Below are 6,837 nucleotides of genomic sequence, written 5' to 3'. Positions count from 1 at the left end.
CACACACACACACACACACACACACACACGTGTCTGCAGCAGAAAGGTAGAAGACATGAACATCCATTCTCTCACATCTTTCCCTTGACCCCACTGTTGGTGATATTTGTGTCAGGGTCTGGTTCAGAAATGTGTTGGTGTGGATGAGTTAGGGAGCTATTCCCCAGTAAGACACTGACGTGGTTGCCCCAACGATGCACCAGTGGAGAGGATTATGGAGGATCAGCAGGCTTTAGAACAAACTGCTGCTCTACATTATTGCATGCTATGTGGTGGAAAGTTAAAATACAAACGTACATGCACAAACAAGCTCAGTTCTAAAGGCCGGGCTTTCAGGCTCTGCCCCCACTTTTCCTTCTAGCAGTGACGACATGTTTTTATCTGCCTGGCAGATGAGCTGGCCTACTTTTACTGGTGAGCCCTGGCAAACCTCCATGCCCCACAATCCATCTCTGCCCACGTGGATCCTGGGTTCTCTCTCCTCACCTCTTTTTCTCCCCATCTTCTTCTCTGACTGTTTTTTTTCTTAACTGATCTCCCATCACTACACATCGAATATCAAGATAATTTGATCCTCAGTGGAAAAACATCACACATGACTCTCTGACTTTGAAAAAAAAAAGAAGACAAATGCACTCCACACTGTTTGCATTAAATTCATAGTCGAAAATAGGGATCGACCGATGTGGATTTTTCAGTGCCGATAGCAATTTTATTTTTTATTTTCATGCCGATGACTGATACAGGCTGCTCAGCCGATATTTGGATTCAATACTGCATTTGCTCCCTCAATTTACATAATAAAAATGTAAACCCTGCCGCACTGGTTTTGTTTTCGGAATCTGCCGCCATTTCTATAAAAAAAAAATTAAACAAAAAACACAGAGCAGTGTCACTTCTGCGTCAACTTACATTCATGTCACCCAAATTATGTGTGCAAGATGCATCATATGGATGGGTGTGTATGGTTAACTGTTTAAAGGCTTTCATCAACATCTACAACACAGCCTTGGTGAGGCCTTGCTTGCTGACACATTATAAGACAGTTAGTTATAATCAGGTCATCACAAAATGTCCTTTGTCAACACATTTAAATGATTTTAAGAAAACAATAAACCTGAAAGTAGCCTTTTAAAATACAGTGCTTTAATTTAATTTAAGACTGCCATCGTGCTTGGGGGGGCAGTGCACGGTCTGCATGTAAACTGCAGTGTCTCCAGCAACACAGAGCTGCCTGTCTGTAAATAATGCCGAGAAAAAATATCGGCAAACGCAGCAGCTGCGTATTGGCCAATGCCAATACACGTAAAAATACAAATATCGGCCGGCCGATTAAAATTGGTCTATCACTAGTCAATACCATAGTAACATAAACTCAGTAACTTCAGTAATTATCTCCTCTCTGTTATATTTATGTTGTCACAGCATTTGACACAGTGACACAGTTTAAGTTTTTTTTCATGACAATAAAGGAGGGTAGGGACTTAGTGTCATCACATGCTGTGTGGGTGTGTGGGTGTGGGTGTGTGGGTGTGGGTGCGGGTGCGTGCGTGGGTGTGTAGCTGGTCTGAGATTTAGGCCAGGGAAGTGCAAGGCAGCAACTAATCTGCCCACATCCAGGTTATATATAGTTAGCGTGTTGATGTGTCATGCTTTAAGAAAGTGTGTGTGTCTTGATCTAAAATCAAACCTTAAAAAAGGAAGAATAAATGATGGAGGGAAAGAGCGAGCATGGCCCAAGACTATAGGGAGCAACACATTCGCACGTCATTCTTGACGCCTCTAAAAACTTTTAATCACTGGGCGAACGTCCTGCCTGAGACGAGATCAGAGCACCGTATGCATGCCATGCAGCTGGTGAAAACCGTTGACTCCCTGCTGGCAGATGAATCCATCCTCAGACTGTTGTTTCTGCAGTTTTGTCTGCTCTGTGTCAACCCAGTCGGTTGGTACGGTACAGTTGAGTTCTACCGTGTCTGTTGCTTCTGAATGGTCCTAAAGCCAACAGGAAATATCAGGGGATTTGGCTGTTCGGCACCAGCAGAGACAGCGCATCAGGACATGCAGCCAGTGTGTCTCTTGGATAGTAGATGGCTCGGTTGCTTTTAATGGTATTGTTCTGCACTGAATGGCAGTATGATGGCATAAAAAGTTGAGAGCTGCTTTCAAAGGTTATGGCCCAGGTTGTAGTTGTGTCCCCAAACAAGACCCAGACTCCATCAGAGCTTTATACGTGCCGTTCTGCTCCATCTGATATTTCTGTAATGATTGACAACCAGTTGATAGTGTCCTCTTTAGCGTGGCTATACAGATATGTAGCATTTTTTTTTTTATTATTCATTCTGTTTAAACCTGATACTTTACTACAAGCAAAGGCTACACTAATATTATTAGTATTATACTCATGGCTGTGATCCAAACATTTCTAATAACTCCAGAGCGTTGTTTCTGTCAGAGCATAATGTCATTCATTATTTTATATCATTATTTGATGCTCTTTATTGGTTTAGCTTGCTGCCTACATGTATTTATGTTGACAAAACTGACGAGTTATACTCACTTATTTAAAAAAAAAAAGGTAACTTAGTTAATCTGATAAGTCACTTTATTCAAATTAAGGCTTTTGTTTTGTAGTGTGATGACGCCATAAAATATGACAAACTTCATTTGAAAACCTCAATAGAAGCTTTGAATGTAGGAACAAAAAACTAAAATTCGATACCGCCCCACTTGCAGGAATACGACTTAGAGATTGATTTGCTTGTAGTCAGAGAAGAGCATGAAAGACTAAAAGACTTCTTTAAAAGCCCCAGGTGCTTCTGAAGTGGAACAGGAAACGGGGCTAGAGCAAGAATGAGGAAGAGTGTATTCGCAGGCTGCTGACTCATTAGTCTTGCCCGAGGCTCTTCCTTCATTAGCTCGGCATTGACCCACTATACTTTGGAATGTATATGCTACACTTAAATATATTTTTTCCTCTGCATTTTGCTCCATTTTGGGGTCACATGCCTCCTCCTACTGTTACATAACCAGTTGAGTTAAAAAAAAAAAAAGTAGGCCACGGTACACCCCCAAAGCAGATTGGCCCTTTTTACCCTCTCTTTGCCTGCTCCCTTCTTTTCCTCTGTAGAAGGGACACTCGGGTCTTTCTATTCACTCAGATGACGCCGAGTGGGAGTGAGACTGCGTCATTCCTAACTGTTTCACAGATGGGGCTTTACATGTTGCAAAGTAAATAACAGGGCATTTGTGGTCTTGAATTGCTCCACATGTTTTAATCGCTCTATTTGAATATGTTATTTGGATAACGCTCAGTGACTTGGCAAGTTCCAGTTAAACATTGGTTCTTTTAGTCACATAGCGGAAGTCAACGCTATTTGCATCAATCGTTACGGATATTTATACAGGATTGTTTACTCTGCGACGTGTTAAACCTGCACTGGGGTATTTGAACTGTTTGTCCCTCGTGTGTATTTACCCATTTTTATACAGTCTATGGTATTTACATAAGTGCAATCTTATCTGGGTGATTGAAGGCATTTACAAAAAATGATAACAAGCAAAGTGTGAGAACATAAACCGGTCAATGAAATAATTCTGCTATTGGATATTAATAATAGCAACATTTAATACACATTTTAAAAAGAGATTTTACAACTTTTTAAGAATTTAGTGACGTAGGGCCTAGACATGAATACAAGTGACTTTAAAGACTTGGTACTTATCTGAAAATGGATTGTGAAACACCCAAGGTTTGTTTCAGAGAATATGCACGAACAAAGAGGCCTTGATGTACAATGAGCACCTCACTATTTTGCGTAGTATTCAGACGATGTAAGACTTAAAAAATAATAATATGTAAAGCGTTTGCGGCATCCAGTGCAAAGATGCTAGTAGTGATATTTTGAAGGTTTCTGGTAAACGGATTATGCAAACATTCTACAGGGACCCCCACTAGTGATGCTTTGTGTGGTAGAGCCAGTAAGAGAGATGGCTATTAGCTTCACAGCAACTGGCGACTCTAGAGTCATTGTGAGAGAAACAAAGTGTCTCCCCTGTTCTTTCTGACCACCGTGGGAAATCTGTAACAGGAAAAGTTAGTTCTCGCCTTGATTTCACATTTGTTTATGGAGAAGGCGAATCAGGTAATGAGTCTGGGGAAATGTAGTTACATTTTTCGAGAGATGCACGTCAGGCTACAGCGTAGGGTCCGTTTCTCCACGTACCTACGTACGTACCCACGGCGTAGTTCTAACACAGAAGCATATATCGCGCTTTACAGCATGTCCGGTCCTGAAGTCATCCCCCGATCTCTCTCTCCTTTTTTAACATTGACTTGACTTGGGCTTTCTCTATAACGCTTTAAGTTCCCAACTTGTTTTCACTCTATCTCTCTACTTCATTTTATTTCAGTTCCAGTAGCTCAGTTAGTAGGGAGTTGGGTTGGGAACCAGAGGGTCGCTGCTAGAAGTCCCCATACGGACTAAAGTATGGTGGTCGACTGGTAGCTGGAGAGATGCCAGTTCACCTCCTAGGCACTGCCAAGGTGCTCTTGAGCAAGGCACCAAACCCCCAACTGCTCGGGGTGCTTTTCCCCTCCCTCTGACATCTCTCCATTTAGAGCATGTATAGGTACTGAGCATGCGTGTGTGTAATTCAGGCTTGTATCTAAACGGAGTGAAAACTTTGTAGTGTCCCCTTGCGGTATTAATAAAGTATACATTATTATTATTATTATTATTGTTTTATTCTTATAAAGTGTAAATGGCTTTTTGTATATAGCAATGCCATTCCGTACCCATTGTCGTAGGCTGTTATGGTCTCTGGGTGTGTTGTCTGACATGATTTTGCTCGTTGGGGCATAATGTAGCTCCGACTTGACTGAACGTGTAATCAGAGGGCTTTATCTCTTGTTTTAGTCTACAGTTATTGAGTTACTAAATTAAAAGGTTACCATTTCATAGACTTGAAAATATTTTAACTTTGTCGACAATTTCAATTTAAGTTAAAATAAATACATAATTATAGACATGAATTATCTTTTTTTGCATGTTGTTCCTATAATATTCTGGCATTTAGTTTTAAAGCACACTGTTGTAGAAATTATGCAGGGGGGGGGGGGGGGGGGGGGGGGACAGACAACAGACATTTGAAACGCAGGCCAACATAGTTTAAAGCTATGGATCTAAGTTTAGCCAGGAGCCTATATTAGCATGTGGTTCATATTTACTCCATAGTATCTGTACACTGCTCTGTTCTTAGGTTTCCCTCACTAGCTTTGAAGCCCACCCCAGCCCTCTTTGGGAAGGTGTACTGTATGTTACGAGGTACATATAGGTTGCATATAGAAACGTACAGCGTACTGTTCATCAACAGAGATCCAAAGGACCCGGTAAAGATCACGTCCTGGTGTTGGAGTCAGCTGTCCCTCAGCAGTAAGGAGACAGGGCTTTTTTTTCCTGGACGTGCACGTTTAAAATTCAGACGTCACAGAGAATGCAAAGATGGTTCTCTACCGAGCCTCAGCATCTATACTGCAACACAGCCAGAGGACAGATTCAGTAATGGGTCAAAACTCTAACCAATTTGGTAAATGTCATGCAGCTTTAATGTTTGTATTAACACCTTGTTTTTACTGAGTTGTCATGTGCTCATAAATCTGAAAGTGTTTATGGCACAGCTTTCATAAGATCCTCTTACAAATCAAGTCTCAGGTGGATGTTTTTGTCATCTTTTATCTGCTCGTTCAGCTCAGATGTTAATGAACAGAGTACAGATGGGGGGGCTCTGTGAGTGACAAGACACTGACTTTCACAGATGGTTGTCTCTGTGTGATTCAGAGTATGTGTGCTCCCTGCTCATCTCCCTCTTCCTGACAGCCAGGCTGACAGGGTGCTAACATGAGTGTCCATGTGTCCCGCTCTCTCCTGACACTGATATTTGACCGTTCAAGGTGAACTGCTCCAGTTTCAGAATCACATGCTGTTTGTATTGGAGCTCAGTATCTTTGTGCCTTTTGTCACTGATGCAAAGTGTTGTTATGCTCAGACTATGACTTTTGCTTTAGTATTTCCATGCATACCTTTAAGTTTAAACAAATGTACAATGCACATGCCAGTGCCTCTGGTTCCCCTATGATAGGTGTTACAGAGGTCTTTCTGCATTAACACTGAGTAATTTAATGGGTTGGCTCTAAATCAATCTTCTGCCAAGACAGACTTGCAGTATGTAAGTTCAAAGTAGTCAGGGGTAGATCTGGTTTGCGGGTGAGCTTTGGGAAAACCCTATGAGCGTCATAGCAGAAGTTTGAGCAGACCTCTTGTCAGTTCAGCTTCACTCTCCCCTTACTACCTTGTTCACTTCACTCTCTGTCATCAGGACCATATCCTTAGCATGCATATATCAGCAGCAGTTCAGTTTTTAAAAAGATGCTCATGTTTTTACAGTAGCCCCCGTTGTTTGGCAAAGATAATATAGGTTAGCCCTGTTGGCATTGAGCGCATAAAGTGCAGCTATATTTTGCCGACATTCTGTACTGCACAATACTTGTCACCTTGACGGTAGTTTGACATAATTAAGTGGACATGCTATGTGTGCAAAAATATGGAGGCTGACATATGGCTGGACAAAATATGGCTGGACAAAATGCCAAAATAGGTTATTTCATATCTCGATATAAGATATAGTATGTTTTCTGGTAATTGAATGAAAAAAATGGTATATGTAAAATAACCACATAGGGAAGCCTATTTTTGTGTGTATTAAAGTGGCCAAAAAAAAATTACTTTTTCTGGGATTTGGGGTGTTATTTTGTGTCTCTGGTGCTTCAACACACAA

The 6,837-nt window shown here is 41.3% G+C and overlaps 1 protein-coding gene and 1 long non-coding RNA gene across 8 annotated transcripts in view; both read left to right on the top strand.

Moving 5' to 3' along the window:
• suco (SUN domain containing ossification factor) overlaps positions 1–6,837 on the top strand; it is a 49,707-nt gene that overhangs the window by 11,585 nt on the left and 31,285 nt on the right. The window lies entirely within an intron of this gene.
• Positions 1–6,837, top strand: part of LOC116694935 (uncharacterized) — a 15,536-nt gene that overhangs the window by 8,658 nt on the left and 41 nt on the right. The window contains exon 2 of the long non-coding RNA XR_004333314.1: positions 3,987–4,285. This is a non-coding gene — a long non-coding RNA (uncharacterized LOC116694935). The remainder of the gene's footprint in view (positions 1–3,986; positions 4,286–6,837) is intronic.

This window comes from Etheostoma spectabile, chromosome 9 (genome assembly GCF_008692095.1).
Source record: "Etheostoma spectabile isolate EspeVRDwgs_2016 chromosome 9, UIUC_Espe_1.0, whole genome shotgun sequence".
Classification (NCBI taxonomy): Eukaryota; Metazoa; Chordata; class Actinopteri; order Perciformes; family Percidae; genus Etheostoma; species Etheostoma spectabile.
The sequence above is the reverse complement of the archived record's forward strand: the minus strand, read 5'-3'. Positions and strand labels throughout refer to the sequence as shown.